Here is a 17839-nt window from a genome sequence, read left to right on the forward strand (position 1 = left end):
CAGAAATCACTGTAAGAGAATACCTCTGCGACACACTTCTGATGCTGTTGGTGCCTGTACTCAGTTACTGGGAGTGTTTTCCTTTCTAAGCACAGAAAATGTTGGCATCCTTCAAGCTTCATTTCACACCTGGAGGATTTCCTGACACAGGAGGGGTGCCTTTACCTCTTCCTGCCTACTGTGATACAGGACTACCACTTCTGACATACACTAATTTAAAACAAACCTCAGAAATGTCATCTCCTGACTCACCTTCTACCTGCCAGTCCTGTCAAACCTGAATTTTTCCTGACTATTTTCCCATGTATCTAAGATACACTTCGTGTAAACCTATTGAGTTACAGTGAAAGGTGGAATTTACTGAACCAGAATGCATCTGTTCCTTGTTTTCCCTAGGGAATACACACTGCCAAGGACAGCACCACTGCCCAAGCTGCAATACCTGAGTAACAGCATAATGAAGACTATTCTCAACTGACATTCTTTCTGTAGCCCTGTAATGAAACACAGAATTTCCAGTTTCAATATCCAACACTTCATGAAAGAAAACAAGACTCAAACACGTGATCCATCCTTGATACACTTATCACATTTCAATTCTCAGCAGATCCATTCTTGATATGATCACATTCCCACTTAGCAGCAGCACCAACAGCATTAACTGCATTTTAACCACTTCCACAAACTAACATTTTGTAACTGAGAATCTCCAACCTGCAGCTTTTTGCCACATGCACAAGCTGGGATTTCTTCAGATACAGAAAGGGAGGCAAAGGTTAGTGGCTTCTTCCAAGCGTCGACCCGGTGGGGCTACATCTGGAACAAGTGGTGCTGACCATCAAAACCTTCATCAACCTGAGGTTGTACTGCATGACATGCAACACAAATGGAAAGATTACAGGTCACACTGAAATGGGCTCTCTACGTTTCCTGCCTTTTGTGCTAAATACAAGGTTTGTAGCTTTTAACCAAGGCTGCTCAACTGTCCTTTATAAAACCTGTTTCAAATCATTGCCAAATCATTGTCAAGTTTCAGATGTGTGGATCAAAGTTTCACAGATGCTATTTCCTCTGGCTACACTTTTATTTTGGAACATTCAATACAAATAACAAAGCTTCTTGCCAAAGGTTTTAAAAAACAAGAAAACCTCTCACTTCTCTGAAGAACTCCCACAAATCCCTTACTTTAAGCAATTTTAGTGAAGTGAGAACTACGAACAAAGCACTTGCCTTTTCCTTCAACACCTACATTACCAAATGAAACCTGGCTAGTTTTTTTGTTTTCTAACTCAGGAGCATTTTAAGGACAGTCACACAATGAAGTTTTGCAAAATCTGGCCTCCAAATTCCTTGAACTACACTAGGTTTCTTTAGCATTAAGTTGCCTCTTCAACTCTTCTCCATTAAAACACATCACCTAAAAACAAAACAAATGAATCAAGTACAACTCTCTTACCTGGCCAGTCTCTGCAACATTCACCATTTGCTGTTAAGGCTAGAAAAATCTATGTACAAAGATTTGTAAGAACTTTAATTAAACTAAATATGAAAACTCAGCCATACTTGGGATCAAAGAGAAAACCAGAAGATTCTAAGCACCAACTCCCATTCTCCCTCCCTTTTTTCTCTCCACATGATTTTAATACATATTTGCTACAGTTTAGCTTTCTCTTTTACACATGAAGGAAAACTGCACAGATGTCACCATAAAAACCACTGACTAAACATAAGCATATATTTTATAGTCCTGCACTTATGTCAGCTGCTGTATGGCCACTGACAAGAAAGCACGATCCCAAGGAAAGCACAGTGTCTCAGTGGGGCAGATTGCCCGAGGACTGCAAGAAGAGGATAAACATTCTAATGAGAGTAACAACATGGAATACAATGCCACTTCCTCTGTGAAATAAATTTCATTTTCCTTTTGCATGGAAGAATATTGCTTGTTTATTAAAAGACCAAAAACCAACAGTGGAAACTATAGAACACCATCATACAGTTGTTCTTGTGTGGTTACTGGAGAGCAGGAAGGAGCGAAAAGCTCCAGTTCGTGCAAGGAACTGAGAACTCTTCATATTCCATCAATTCCAGTTGCCTTTCTTCTAGTTGGCTCTAGAGCAGAAAAATCTGTAGCTTAAATGGATCAAACTGTTATGTCAAGTATTATTTATTCACTATTCAATGCGGACCCTGGCTTCACAGTCAGCCCCTCTAAGCCATGGAGCAGTTCCTTATTGGCCATGTGTTACCATCCTCTCCCTTGTGCCAGCACTCCCGACTGTGCCCACACAGCCAGTTGTGTTTCATTACTGAGAGCAAATCCGGAAAAAAACAAGGCCCCAAGTAGTTTTCAGCCCTTCTGATCCAAGCCATGCTGCTGCAGTGTAATCTCTAACATCAATACAAGGGAGAGGACGAAGATGTGTGGGGAAGAGGGAGACCATGACTTTTGGCAGTAGCTGGGATTTGGACAAGGGTTAATAACAGCCGTGAAACTGCACCTTTTTTGGTTCCTTAACTCACACACGCTTCTAATAAATAGGTATTTTCAGAGTAGCAAATACAGGGTTATGATCAGGGATATATTCCCAAGTTTTGCTCATTCTGGCCACCTACCTGTGTACATGGTATGTCCTTGTGAGCACAGCACGGTATTTTAAGGGTGGCATGCGGTGGAGTGAAGCAAACACTTCAGGAATGAGATGAAACCACTTTGCAGATGAGCAGGGAGAGGAATTCAGAAGCTTTAAAAAGGAGGCAGAAGGAAGTCATATGACCTGCCAGCTGGGCCTTATGACCCATCAGTAAAAAACAGGACACACTGCACACAGAACACAAACTGCAACTCGTACTGCTACAGCAGAGATGATGCAAAGTGGAAATCTGTTTGAAAACAGGAACTAATTCGAGCCCCTTCACATGGGGTTTGCGGTTAAAGAAGTTTTTACTTCTCTGCTCTCTTCTAGCAATTTCATTCCCTTTTCTTCACTAAACCTGGCATCCAAGCAACAGCACAATCACAATTCTCTTGCAAACAGCCCTAAAACTTAAAGCCAAACAAACTAAACTAAGTGAAAGTTGGAGAATAAATGTTGCAAAAGATCCAACACTGAGGAAACTAAGCAGAGTCTCAGCTCACCAACTCCAGTTAAATGGGGGAAGCTCAGTTCTTACTGGTTTGCACTGCAGATCCCTGGGGTTTTTTGTGCAAAACATAAATACACACAGTATTTATCTCCAAGGAAAGCAGCCTTTGGACTACATCTACAAAGCTGGTGAAGCAGCACACACCCCTTCACTGATAAAACTGCTTTAAAGGAAGCTATTTTGCTTTGACCCAGATGTACTCCTTTGGTGATTTAAAACTAAAAAATAGAACCAAAAAGTCAAATCATAGCATGAAACCTGCATGTCTAGCCTTTTATTCTAGCGTAACAACGACAGTATAAAATGGTATCTGAAAGCCTTGGAAATCCCACCCTCTGGGATCTGACTTTACTGGTTTAAAGTTATCCCCTGTATTGGATCCTCCTCAGCAGCCCTTTGCTGTGAGCTACTGATTCCGGAACGCTTGTGTGAGCATTTCCCAATTCTCATCAGGCAGAAAAACCGTCAAGTTAGCTCACATGATTTCTGAAGCTGTTTAAACTACTCTTGCAAATTTTGCCTGAAGCTAATCTGGGTAGGACTTACATGAACTGTTTCTAATGGATATTTGAGGGCAGTGACTTCCTTTGGCAGCAATTTCCTTAGAGTAGCTGTTATCTGCACAATGACAAACAAGTTTTGCCTTTACAAAAAGGTTGAGTAAAAGACAGAGGAGAAGAAAACATTTGAAAGAAGATCTTTCATCAGGATTTCCTAAGCAGACATTACTTTGAATTGAATCAGATCAGAGTGTTCATTACTTAAGCATTCCAGTTTTTTCTAGCATTAAAGGAACTATCTTGGCTAAAACAAAGGAGATCAAGCTCATTTTGTAAATGTCTCACTGCAACACCATCACTTAGAATCATAACATGGTTCAGATTTGCTGATTTAATTCAGGTCCCCAATCCCAGCACACATAAAATGAAATTCACCTTTCCTGTATTTCATCATCTGTTTTTATCTAAGACATCTACTTTTCTCAGTTTTCATGCTTAGGTTCATGGAGAATGAATACCAGTATATGGAATACTCCCATCAAATCCATCAACATACCTCCCCTGTATGGACTCTCTTTCCCAATCAGGAAACAATTCCTCATTTTCTTTTACATCCCCTCACTTTCCCATGAATACTTCAAGAAAACTGACAACTCTAGACTCAAGTATAACTTCTCATGTTCACAGGGGCAGAACTAACCTGGCTGTCAGTTCATAACTTCGAGCTGCTTGTTCATAGTGGTCTGGTTTACAGTGCAGAGGAGAAATGAGCTGCTGCACTGGAACAGGAGTGAATGTGACAAAGGGCTGCAACTTCTACAACCTGCTGGGACAGTGTCTCCTCAAACTATACTCAGGCTTCATTACAATTCAGCTGAAGACATTCTTTTGCAGGCTCGAGTTGAAATGCTGAATTTGAAAGTCACGTCACTTAATACATGATTTTAATCTTGTTTTTAATATATCTTGTATATTCAGCAATTGCAATGGCTCCCAGACTAAACTGTAACCTGAGGATGGAGACGTGGCATGGAATAAAGGTAGGAGGAGTATGTCAATCAGGAGGGCTGGAAATATGAAATGCAACCTCCAAAAACTTCGTATTTTCACCATTTATCTATTTATTTTAATTCATCTTAATATTGGACATAAAATTCTCCACCTGCAAGTATTTTCACATGTAAATATTTCAGCTGCTATTTACCAGTTATCATGTTAGTTTCACATATTCCTCCTAATTATTTCACCAATCACTTTGAAATGCATTACCTTACTCCCACATTTCCCACAAACAGTTTAAATAGAATGATATACTAAGGTCAGCAATACATGGACAGACAGTAAAAAAAATAATGTTAGCTGCGATTACATTTCAGAAATGTCTTAAGGGGAGAGTTAGAAACAAACCAGCGCAAGCCAGAACTCAAAATTCAAAGGTCCTAGAAAGCAAAGTGAGTAATTTCACATAAAAAGGCCAATTACTCTCAGAGAAAGGCAAGCCTTTCTATAAAATTTTATGCCTGTTATTACTGCATTTCTCTGACACTCTAATAGAGTGGCTCCGTATTTATGGCACTCAGGCACAGCCTCATCAGAATGCACAGTAAAGTCATCAAATGTGTCTCATATCACTGCAGACACTGATCTGTCTTCCACAGAACTGTATTTTACTGAGGAGAAAAGTCAATAAAGTCCAACAGTCAAAAGTCCTATGTTCTCTTAATGGCTCCTTGAGGCCATCTCTCATGCTGACATCATCCCTAACAAAAAAAGCCTGTTACACTTTACACAAGAAGAGTTTCAATTTCAATAGGACAATTATTGCCAGAATTCTAGAAAAAGAGCTGGAGTCTTACCAAGTCATCTGTGCAGTACAAGCCATTTTAGTGTCAAGAAATAAAACAACAGTATAGGATATGTATGGAAAATATCCCATATCAAACAGAGAGAGCAGCCAAATGAGGAGATAAATGACAGCAATTGCCAAAACATATGCTCAAAATACAAAATAAATTTTGAATCTGGAAACCATAAAAGTCACCTTCAGTCAAAAACACACCATGCAGACATTACCAGGGATCAAGGGCTACAGAACTGGAGGTCACCATTTCATACATCTTCACTTTCTTGAAAACTAAGCTTGCTAAAAACTAGTAGCAAGGCTATCAAAATGGTTGTTATATTCTCAAATTAGTATTTGAGGCAAATTGTATACAAATCTTTTCACAAAAAAAAACCCATTATGAATGCTGGAAGCAAACACATTAAAAAAAGAAAAAAGAAAATCCCTGACCACAAATGAATATAATTTTTTTTTTCAAATCCAAACCAAAGTGATTCCTGATCACAAAAAGGCTTAAGTTGAGGTTTAACACTAAACATTGCTCTTTAAAGGGTGTGATGAAAATTAATCTCAAAATGCAGCAGTCACTTTGAAAGTTTTTGGCTGATCGGCTCTATCCCTCCAGCTCCTTCAGAGAAACATTAGTTTTCTGCATGTGACAACTCTCATCTATACCAGCTCAGATTGAAGAGAATGAAAGCTTTTTGCCTTGCCAGGAGAATTCTTGACAAACACTGAGCCACAGAAGAAAAGCTGCGTGGCAACTGCCCACACTGCACAACAACAGTGAGAATTCCACTTCCAGAGATCGCCGTTACTCCGTTTCACAATGACCATTTCAACTGCTTGTATTTTTAGAGCTCTACGTGTGTTTAAAACCTTAATTTAAAAAGTGTTCATTTGCAAGCGTGTAAGAATTTCAACTGGAAAAATGTCCAAGTTACAGAGAAGCTGCCTCACCCACACTAACAACAGAGACACAGGCACGACACTCGAGATGTCTGAGAGCCTTCGGCTGCTCCTCCGCAACACGACACTGCCCCTGCTCATGGAATACTTGACTGGGTTCCAGCAGGGCAGGGTTTCATTTTCCAAGGCTGTTTCACAAAGTTAGCAGTGAGGGAAGTGTGCAGTAAATGAACTCGTCCCTCCCCAGCCCTCTAGATAAAGTTCCTTCGGGTACAAAAGGAATTACCCAACTAAAAAAAAATTGGCTCTCAAAAAGAATAATTTTAAAGTAAAAGACACGAAAAAAGCTTTGAAAATGGAGCTAAAACTATTGCCAGACTCTAAGTCCATGTGCAAACCTCTGGATCCATCTATTATTTTTTCCCATTAAAAATTATAGAATTCTTGAAGGTATACATTTGATATTTATTCAATCCATTTATCATTCCCAAAATCTCACTGGAATAACAGGCACAGGAATAAAGAGGGACAACAGCCCTCAGCTTGGGTGAACAGGAGGTAAACTACTAGTTAGAGCATTGCAAAAAAAAATCCCTAAGAAATCCAACCCCAAACAGAAAATAGTCCCACTGCAACAATCACTCCCTGGTTTTTAACCAATAGACTTAATGCAAATAATTGAACTTTAAAAACTTTCAGAAATCTGCACAAGGCGTGGGGAGATAAGAGAGAAGGGCTTTGATGCAGCGAAAGTGCTGGAAAACTTAAGGGTCCTGAAATTACAGATTTGATATTCACTGAATTGCAAATAAGTCAATGAATCACACTGCAGAATAGAAGGGTTGGTTATACGCTGAAAATAATTGGCCCTGATATGCAACTTTTGAAATTCATTATAAAAATGGCACAGCATTAAAAGATTAATTTAGCTTCAGTATAAATATGGAAGCGATCAGCAAAATGAAAGCACTAAGGGTAGGAAAATGTGAGTCAAGCAGGATATTTGAAGTTATACAAAGAGAAAAATTATGATAAAGCATTAACAATAGTGGCAGTACTGAATATTTCTCTTGCCCTGAAAGTAATATTGATCTCAGTATTATAAGTACAATATGATGAAGAAAATCCATCCCAAGATCACTAGAAGTACAAAAATGCATCTCTACTTCTAACAAAACTAAAATTAAACTCTTCAGGCTACTATAAAGTAAGAATGAGAAACTTGTGAAAAGTCTCACCATAAAACATATTTAAAAATAACAGTTTATATTTCACCTGATAACATTTAACATTCTTTACAAATAAGAATCTCTCATTTCTATGAAACTGCACCTATAGCTAAAGAACAAACAACTGTTGCAACTGTGACAAGAAATACTACATTAAACAAAGAGAGCACTGCATTTCATTGATGCAGAGGAAGATAGCAAGGGTGGCAGGATCATAAGACAAGATGCCATAAAGTGACTAAAAGTTTGGAAATGATCTGCCAGTGGAGTTTGACATCCCCTGAAAAAATTAACACCAACAGTAAAGCAAGAATGACTCTTCTGTCACAACAGCTACATGGAAAAGTTGTCACATAGCAAGTACCATGAAGAAAACTCTTGGGCAGCTGGAGTGAAATAGAGTTCGTTACAGAGAAGTTATACTGATGCTACAGGTGTGAGGCAGAATTAAAGTTTACATTTACAATTAATACACACCCCCTTTAAACTCTTGTTCATTAATCTTCTTTCCCATCACAGATTTACCTGTCACAGGTAGGCTGATTAAGTTCTATAAATAAAGATCTCCAGAACACCACAAAGTGTTTTTGGTTATCAAAGAAGATGTCACCAGCTTTACAGCTTTTAACATCCTCTGTTCCTCCTCTACTGTCACTCCTGAAGTCACATAGCTTCAAATCCTCCGGCATGGAAATAAATAAAAAGACATATGAAAAAACCTCTTTCAACAAATTTGGTCTATGTGCAATATAAAACTGGACAAACAATTAAACAAAAGTCCTCCACATAAGATGGATGGCCTACAATTTCCCTTTTCCTCCTGTCTTCACAGGGCACAAACTGTGCTTTCTGGCTTTAAAATGATATGATTTTGCTTGAGAAGTAAAACAATCCACTAAACAAGTTTGTCTATAAGTGCCTCTGACATGAGGATGAATCGCCCTGCACACAGCGAGGATGCAGATGTACCACACCGAGTGCAGAAAGTAAGATGCAAAGAGATGGGAAATGAAGCGGTAGGAGGATTTCTTTATGGTCCAAACCAGAGAATAGAAGAAGAACAGGCAAATCTATAAAGTATAATGTAAGTATGAACACATTTTCTTCTAATGAGATTAAAAACAGACACCAGTGCTCAGCAGACTGGAGCATCTCCAGTTGAGGAAAACAGAAGTCCAAACAGTTTCTCCAAGAGCGAAGTGACCGCCCAGGCCAGCCTGGTATGGAGAACAGAAACACTCAGGATTCTACTCAAGTCTTTTTTTTTTGTTTGTTTGCTTTTGCAATCCCTAACAACTGTCACATACCAGATCCGTTTCTCACCACTGTACTGAGAAAGCCCCAGGGACGTGCTGTGGCAATTCATTACAACAGGAAACCCATTCCAAAAACCAGAAAGGCCACCACCTTGTTCAAGCTATCCCAAAATGCACTCACACAGCTTGCAATGCATGTCTCTAAAACCCCTTTGTATTTCCATTTATCGCATATTCAGTGTGGTCAAGAATTGAAAAGAACTGCATCATATGGGAAGGATTCAGTCAGTTTTAAAAAATAAAATTTAAAAAAAATCACATTTCTGTCTGAAAATCTAATTAGATAGAAATAAATGGTGGGGATTAAAACTGTGAAAGTGTTTTTCCCATTTATATACTGCAAGTCTGGCAGCATTGTGGCAACAACTGCACTATTGATGAAAATCTGTTTTTGTCTTTTGTTTTACCTATCCAAAGAAGAAAAATGGGTTTTAAGTAAAAGGAATACGAACAAAATAATATTTTATTTCAATGTGAAAAGCTATATAAATAGTCTCATTTAAACTGATAACATGTTACTGAAATGGAGCTTCCACAGATTTATTTCTTAACCTCTACAAGGCACTACCCGGGCTCTGAACAGAAACTACACTGCAGTAACATTGACAGAAAGAACTTAACAGATGCACTTCTCATTTTACGGTATCTGTGAAAGCAGAGATGGCAGATGTTTAGAATATTACATCTGTATCACTGAGTTACATAATTCACAGTTAAATCATGTGCTCTAGAAATGTGTGTGTGAGATTTCCTTCACCATGCTCAGAATGAAAAGCCAGTTCTGAGCTGAACACCAGTGAAAGGCATCCACAGTGAAGCTCCCTGGGCTTTCCACACTATAACTTTTTAAGGTAATTATAACAATCTCCTGGCACACAGGCATCCCTGAATGATGGGATATGGTTTGCATACAGCAGAGCAGAGCCATGCAACATATAATACTTACATATTTGCAACAAGTTCACAGCTCAAAGGATCAGCCTGCTGTTTTAGCACAGATGGGTTCCAAAGATAATTTTTTTACCTTGCTAAGCACAAATCTCCCCCCCTCCTTTGCAAGGCAGCAGAATGAAAGGAAATAGCAGATATTTTATGGCTCCTGACCACATTCAGTCGTGGCCCTCTACAAAAACATTTATTCTACAGCTGAGCTTGGAGCCAATGTAATGACAAGCTCCCAATTGTCCTGGTACTATTGTGCTCAGTGACTCTCTTACTCCCAGAGAACAGAGTGAATGACACCAGCTCAAAGACCAGTAAAAGCCTTGGTCTATGACTGAACTATGGGGTAATATATAGGACCATAAATAATGGTAAGAATGAATTAAGCAACTTTAAATTACTACTTGTCTCATCAGCACCCTAAAATTAATGTTCTCCTCGGATTTAAAAGGAATTTTCATCCAAATGTCAGGATACCAGTTATTCCTCTCTTTATTGTCCTAACAACTTGGATGAGAAGAATGGAGTTGGCAATGAGAGAGGCACTTGAGACAGGGCAAGATTAACGAGGAAAGGAGAAAAGGTTAAGACATGGAAACTGGGATGAAGGAGATGGAAAAAAAAAAAAATTGGGGCAGAAGAGACAGAACTGAGAACAACATATCGCTGGGAACAAGAGATGTGACATGAACACTGGGAGGAACCCCAACCTGGTAGAGCACAACCCCCTCCAGAACAGCCAACTGAGAATCCAAAATCTGCTCACACCACCACTCCTCTGCCCTCAAACATCTTAACAACTTGGAGGTACAGCATCCCACTCCACAAACAGGTTCCAGGCAATGACAACCTCCTCCTATCTTGTTGGCTCACGTAAGAGAAACCTGATGGACGTAAAGGTTTGAATTGTCCTGATGAGTCACGTGGATGGAGCAGAATCTAGAAAATTCAGCCTGCAACTCTGACTAAAATTGAGCCTGAATTTAGAATTCAGCATTAGGAAAGTAACCTGGAAGACACATTGATATTCTGTACAGAGAAAACTCAATTAAAATCTTATGTAACGCTGCTGAATCAAGCACATAGACAGTATAGTCTTTCATCAGAGGTGCCCACATAACTCTAATTGCTCATTTCCTGTGCATATCAACTGTCCACGTCTTTAATTAACAACCACATACCACTTTTCATTTTCGTCAAGATTTTTCTGTTCACGTAGATTTTTTTCAGCCAAGGTGAAATTACTCCAGGAATCAGGACCGATCACAGCAACAGTCTTACCAAAGAGAGTGTTGTTGAAAAAAACATTAGGGGAAAAAACCCCAGGGAATTACAGAAAGAAAAAGGAATGGTTAACCTGAAAGGTGGTAAACACTGCTTTGGAAAAAGAGATTGCATGTTGTCAGTGCCACATATTTCCTTCATAATGCTAAGTAAATCTTCTAAATTAATCCTTCCAAAGGTAGTAATTAATCACATATTTTCATTTTTCTAGATGTTGGGCTTGATTTCCAGTACTCCTGCAAAGTCACCAAGGCATATGAATTTATTAAAAGTTACAGTGAAAAGTATTAAAAATAATTAACATGAAATAGTTTGGTTGCCTAAAAGTTCCAGCACTCAGTATTTTGAATTTTGGTACTGCAAATCAGCAGATGCTTTCAAATGTTGTACCATTCATATGTATAAAATGACTTGCTTTACTTCACAGAGATTACATGAAAAATAGTGTTTCAAACCTTTTCAATAGTCTGGAGCACTACCCAAAAGCCCAAGGCAACAATAACACGTTCCTGTATTCAAAGCTAAGTTTCAACAATAAGCTGAATAAAGAGACTAAAATTCACATGGGTCATTGAACAATGCCCCTCTGTGGTGGGTGGAACTGAATAGATGCTCCCTAATCCTGCTGCCCCCTGCACAGAGCTCACTGCGGTTACAAACCATGTGCCAGCAGCCAACACCTGGGCTGCACAGCACGTTGGGGGTTTCTGGCATAGCCTCATTTTGGAGTGAACAAAATGAAGTCTCACTCTAGAGAGACCTGTGGGCTCTTGTCAGTGAAAGCAGCAGTTTTGTAGTGTAAAATGGTAAGGGAGGCTGAAGTAAAGGACTATTGGGACAGTCTGGGGGATTTCAAAGTGAAAAATAAACCCTATTCCTGCACATACGTGGAAGTACTAACTTGGGCAAAACAATCCTATAAGGAAAAGACCTCAGTGTCTTATCCTTTGCATCTTCTCCAGGTATCCGTAATTCAGAGAACTGAGGCAATACTTCAATGCACTGACAAATCTAACCACCAAGAAAGACACTTGTAACGTGAACGGGTTTCCACCCCTCCACTTTGCAGAGGGGTCACAGCGGAAGAAAGCTCCCTGCACAGCCCATGGCTTCAGCTAAATACACAACTGCACTACATTCAAGTTGTTTTCCCAACATTGGAAACCATGAGATCCAAGCCTGATTAGTTATCAGAGAGAGAAGCACCCTTGAATTGAGTTACAGCCTTTTTGTTAGCTATCATGTAATTTTATTTTTAACACATGCTACACAATTTGCAGTGTTTGTTGTAACTAATTCTTTACTGCTGGTTCTTCTACTGAATAAACTAATTACATCTACTGCATTCTAAATCTAAACCTAAACCATCAGTTTAAAATTACTTGCATAAAATAATGTATGTTGCCAAATGAAAGCATGAGATCCAAATCTGTCAGCAGTAAAGTTTCACTGAATGAAATTCAACTCTGCAAGCTCTATTGTAAAAGAAGAAGTTCCTAGGCTCACTGACTCAAAGGCCAGCACATTTGTTTCACCAAATGTACAGTAGGTCAGTGGTAAAAGGTTACAAAAGAGAGTTAAGGTGTGATTTCACAATGGATGCAAGTCAATCTAGGCTGACACATCTGCCAAAACAGACCTTCCATTCTCATCACCCATATAGATCTTCCACCCTTTCCGTTTGCTGGCACTCAGGCACACAAGGAAACCCAGCGAGCTGTCCAAGGATTTGATCCAAGTAGTTATTGGCTGAGCTCTCAGCCAGACAAGTACCAAACAGCTTGCTGTTGAAGGCACTGGTGTTGACTGTGTTGATTGTGCAGCAGGAGATGAAGACAGAACTTCCCCTTTTGGCATCAGCACAGAACCTGGATCACACTAGGCCATGTATTTATGACTGACTTCAGGGAGTACTTACCCAGCATAAATGTGCTACCTCCACACAGGTACAGCCACAGCAGAACAGGGCTAGAAACACCATGAGAGAAACACAGACATTTCCTTCTTTCCTAAATTCTAATATGTCTTTCATGTGACTGCAGGGCTCAATATATCAACCTATCAGCCCCTTCCCTCCTTACTTTTTACATAGTTAATTATCTCCAAAAAATATAACTGCAAGTGTGTTTGCAGACAAAACAGTATTAAAAAAATAAATCTGATCATGATGGAGATAAGATGTGGAAGACTAGGGAAGTAACTGGAAACACACGCAACACCACTTAGAAGAACTCAATGGCTGTAAAAGTTTGATTGTGAGACTTTATTGTTTGTTTTAAAAGATAACAGAGGCATTCTGAATGTCATGCATTACTTTTATTGCCACAAGGATTAGACTACAAACTCAGATTCCCAGTTGCCATAAAACATTAGGCAAAAAGACTTCCTGTGTGCCAAGAAGAGTTAAGCACTGCTGCGAGGCCTCAGGTCTACATCAAAACCCAACACATCCAACAAAAATGAACCATAAACTACAACAGCCCACTGCTCGTGGCGTTTTGAGGGTAAGAAAAAAAAAAAAAAAAGGCAGGAGAACTGACCTCAATTTACCAGCTTACCAAAGCACTACTCTCAGACAATTCCATTAGTCTAGACTAAGAATTGCCAGTATTTACGCACAGAACACACAAGATCGAGACTTTCCAATAGTGGAAACATAACAAGAAGGGAAACAAGAGGGAGCAATAATCAAATCAAAAAAGGATTGACACAAATAGGAGCTAAGACCAAAAAGTACAACTGAATGGAACAAGCTGAATTATTGTCTAAAGTTTGAGGAAAAGTTGTCATCCTCTTTCCTTCCTGCTCTTACAGCTACTAGATCCTCTGGACTGTGTATTTCTTTGGGTTTTAGTAAGGGTAGAGACAAGTACATAAATGCCAGTAAAGGACTCTGAATGACCCTAATGACATGTTAGGTTCTGATGTTTAAAAGTGAAACTTCAGATAATCTAAGTACCAACGCTGTAAACTCTGCTGACAAATAGCCTGAGACTTGAGCACCAATCCCACTTCCTTCCAAGTTACCTTTCAGATCATAATAAAATTCCATTCAAGATACAGTAGCCTGAAGAGGTTTTTTCTCGAACAATTATTTAATTTTAGTCTGTTTTGGATTCTGCTTTTGTGGCTTTAAAAACAAACGTTGGGAAACAGGGCCACTGCTGTGTGAGCCATACTGCACTTCCAGAGCTGTTTTACATTTCATCAGGCAGTATCAGCTGAACTTCTGGCAGGAAGAAAAATACCAGTGAGACTCTTCACTGCAGAACACTCATGCAGTCACTGCAGACCTTCTAGATGCATGCAAGCACTTAGCATATAGAAATTATACTGACACTATGGTCAGATTTTACCATTGCTGTGGAGAGTTGCTAAGGACAAAACTACAGAGATACCTTATTGGCAAAGCCATTCAAAAGGCACAGCAGACAGTTTTATTCTTTCTTTTTTCGCTATTAATATATTCCAGAAACAAGACATAATGAGAGGCATGTAATTATCTTACTAGTTCATTTCCATAAAACAGCCATTTCTTTTATTGCATAAACCCACATATTCCCATTTTCTTCTTTAAAAATGGAGACAGTGAGTGGTTTAGGTAATTACAGCTGTCATGGAGGGTTTGAAAAATAACTTTTCTGCTCGATGTATGTTTTAGGCCACTGGGAATGCTGTCAAATAATGACATCACAGTCTACATTAACGCTGGCAAAATGCAACCATGCTTCCTTTCGTATTTAACTCAGGTGGTTGGTTTATAGCCCTTCCTCTTCCTATTCCCTGGCTGAGAACAAGAGTGGAATGAACAAATGGTTTGTAACTCAGCCCTGATAAAATGGGTAGAGATAATGCCTGTCAAATGAAAGAATGTGAAAGAAAAAGAGAATCACCACATCCTCAATTTGATAATGAAGGTTGCTCGTTCTTCATCATGAACGAGCTTTGTAAGCCTGAGTCACTTCCTAAAATTCCAATTAATTTGTAAGGGAGGAACACAAAGGGATGAGATACTCTTTCAGTGTCTAAGTTATCAGTTATTACTACACTGCCTTTCTTGTACATGAGCCATCCCACACGTACAAGAATGTTAGATGGGCGACTGCATCACACCCTATAGGGAGTCACCTTCCCACCAATCCATTCCAAAGCCCTCAAGTACAATTCCCACCTTCCACTTGATTTCCATGTGATCCTAATTCCAATCTAAGCACAAAACAAACAGAAGCTCACTAATACCTTACTGCCTGTTGAAGTTACCTGCTCAGTTCTGAGAACAACCTTGAGCACTGATCTTGTTTTAAAAAGCCACATGTGGGTCTTCATCTGGAGGGTGGCTGTGCCCAGAGCAGCTGAGGCTCTGACATGACTAGAGAATCCACTTTCCACTGAAAAGTTTAGTGACCAGGGCAAATGATTAATGAGGAACTTGATTTTTCCATTGATGCCTAAAACAAATACTATGTTAACTTCATGAAAGTCCAGCAAACCTGACCTGGTTTCACTTTAGGTAGTCTTTTCAGGGGCAGCGATTTGGACTCATGATTCTCATAGGCTCCTTCCAACTTAAAATATTCTATGATCTGTTTATCCAAAGTCAAGTTACTTCTGTCAGAGACTTAGCTCTGATGTCTGTTTAGTGAGAGGTTAAGAATGGTACCTAGAAGCTATTACAGCTTGGGCACCGGGATTAGTATTAGTCAAATCTGAACCCTTAGAAGATCCAAAGCAACGTGACCTTCCCACTGGTTTAACATCTGAAAATGCACCTTATTGTTGACATCACCCATCACCAACCTCAAAATCAGCACAGAGCACCCAACCAAACTCAATCAAGCCTCTAATCTCTAACACCCCGTTCCTACTGACCCGCTCTGCTGGTTCACCCGCGTTAACTGCGGCTTCCAGGCAAGGCCAATGAATCTGTTAAGGCTTGAGGCTGGTTTTCCAGCAGGATAGTTACATTAATGAGGAGGTGGGAATGAATCACATCCCTGGGCATCGATGTGGTTACAGTGACACGCAATTACTCTCATTACCACAAGAACGGGGATGAGCTATACCACTGAAACGTGACCCATACCAGAGAGGTGCCTGTTCAGGCACAGAAGAAAAGGAAGGTTTGCACATCCCTTGTTTCATCTTCAGTTCTGTAGTTAGGGATTAATTCCAACGATATTTATGAAACACAGACCTGGTGTGCTTGGAGTCTTTGTGGTACAGCATGTAGGAAGACGCTTGGGAGTCTACAGTTTGGGGAGTTGTTTAAACTGCTTATTTTAAGCATTTGTAACACCTAACACATATACACATTCTATCATACTCTTTGTGGCTACTCCCATACAAAAGAATTGCAGAAAATAATTTCACAAGAAACCCACGTGGGGAAAGAAGTAGATTAAATTTAGACCTGAGCACTCAACTGAAAACTGGGGGTCAGAAACGCTTGCATGGATTTTTTTTTTTGCCACTGCTCAGCCTTATTCAAACAAAAAAGTCATAGAACAGACCACGCTAAATAAAGGGCACAAGATGAAGTTATTCACAGCAGCCTCCAAAACAGAGAATTTAAACAGAATGTGTCCCCCCACACACGCTCAATAAGCTTTGCTTCTTACAACTTAGGAACAGTTCTAGCTTTTTTCTAAGGTTCATTGTGATGATAAATGCACAAAAGTGTATGGCATTCACTGCCACTTATTAGCATTTAATGCCTCTTGAACAATTACAATGCAAATATTCATCACAATAGATGGGAACCTTGGTGGAAACAAGAATTCCCACAAATTGTTTAGGAGTACAGTAAATGAATAGTGTTATAAACAAAAAGCCCAAACCCCTCACAAATGTGTGTGCTGCATTTGCTTGTGGATTAACCACTACACACTCATTGTGCAACTGCATTTGTACAAAACCCTAGGAACAACAAAAAAAATTATAACCCAACATGAAGTCTTCTCTATTTATAGACCTCCAGGTCTGCTTGGGTTTTCATGGGTGGGTTTTTTTATTAGTGACAGATTTTTGCGTAAATAGGCTGTTACAGGACAGAGTGAAGTCAGACCATTTTAAAGGAGGCTCCATTTTGAATTACTTGACTGACGCTGTAACCAACACACCAGCAAACATGGTAGCTTGAAAAAAAAAGTGACGTTTGAAGATTGTTCCTAAGCTTTCAAGCTACAACTTAACACAAAACACTAAAATAAATCTAAATGACTGCATCAGAATCAATCAAAGCCACAAACAAATGGCCCACTGACACCTTTTAAAACTACTTTTACTTCACTTATAGAATCAAAATAAACATTAACTTAGTCTGCTCTATATACTGCATTAAGAAAACTGCTACATCCTGCACAAACTCTCATCGTTTCCCAAGTCTCGTCTCTCTATTCAATACAGTAACATGTAAACACACTCCACAAACATGGTTTTGCTTGTGATCAAGGCACTTACAGGCAAAGTACACCTTTTTAGTCTACTGTTATTAATATATTTGAGGAGCAGAGGGATAAAAACAGCCCTATTGGTTACTATACCCTATAAAGTATTCAATATTCCTTAATATCCTTAAATCCATACTATACAGGAGAAAGAAAGAAAAGGGATGTGCTTATGGTCACAGTGCCTTTCACATCTTTTTTATGGCTGTCTCAAACTACAATA

The 17839-nt window shown here is 39.3% G+C and overlaps 1 protein-coding gene across 11 annotated transcripts in view; it reads right to left on the reverse strand.

Annotated features, from left to right (window-relative positions):
* Positions 1-17839, reverse strand: part of LRCH3 (leucine rich repeats and calponin homology domain containing 3) — a 64017-nt gene that overhangs the window by 45445 nt on the left and 733 nt on the right. The window lies entirely within an intron of this gene.

This window comes from Empidonax traillii, unplaced genomic scaffold (genome assembly GCF_003031625.1).
Source record: "Empidonax traillii isolate 1590-97213 ecotype Southwest subspecies unplaced genomic scaffold, ASM303162v1 scaffold138:size3245559, whole genome shotgun sequence".
Lineage (NCBI taxonomy): Eukaryota > Metazoa > Chordata > Aves > Passeriformes > Tyrannidae > Empidonax > Empidonax traillii.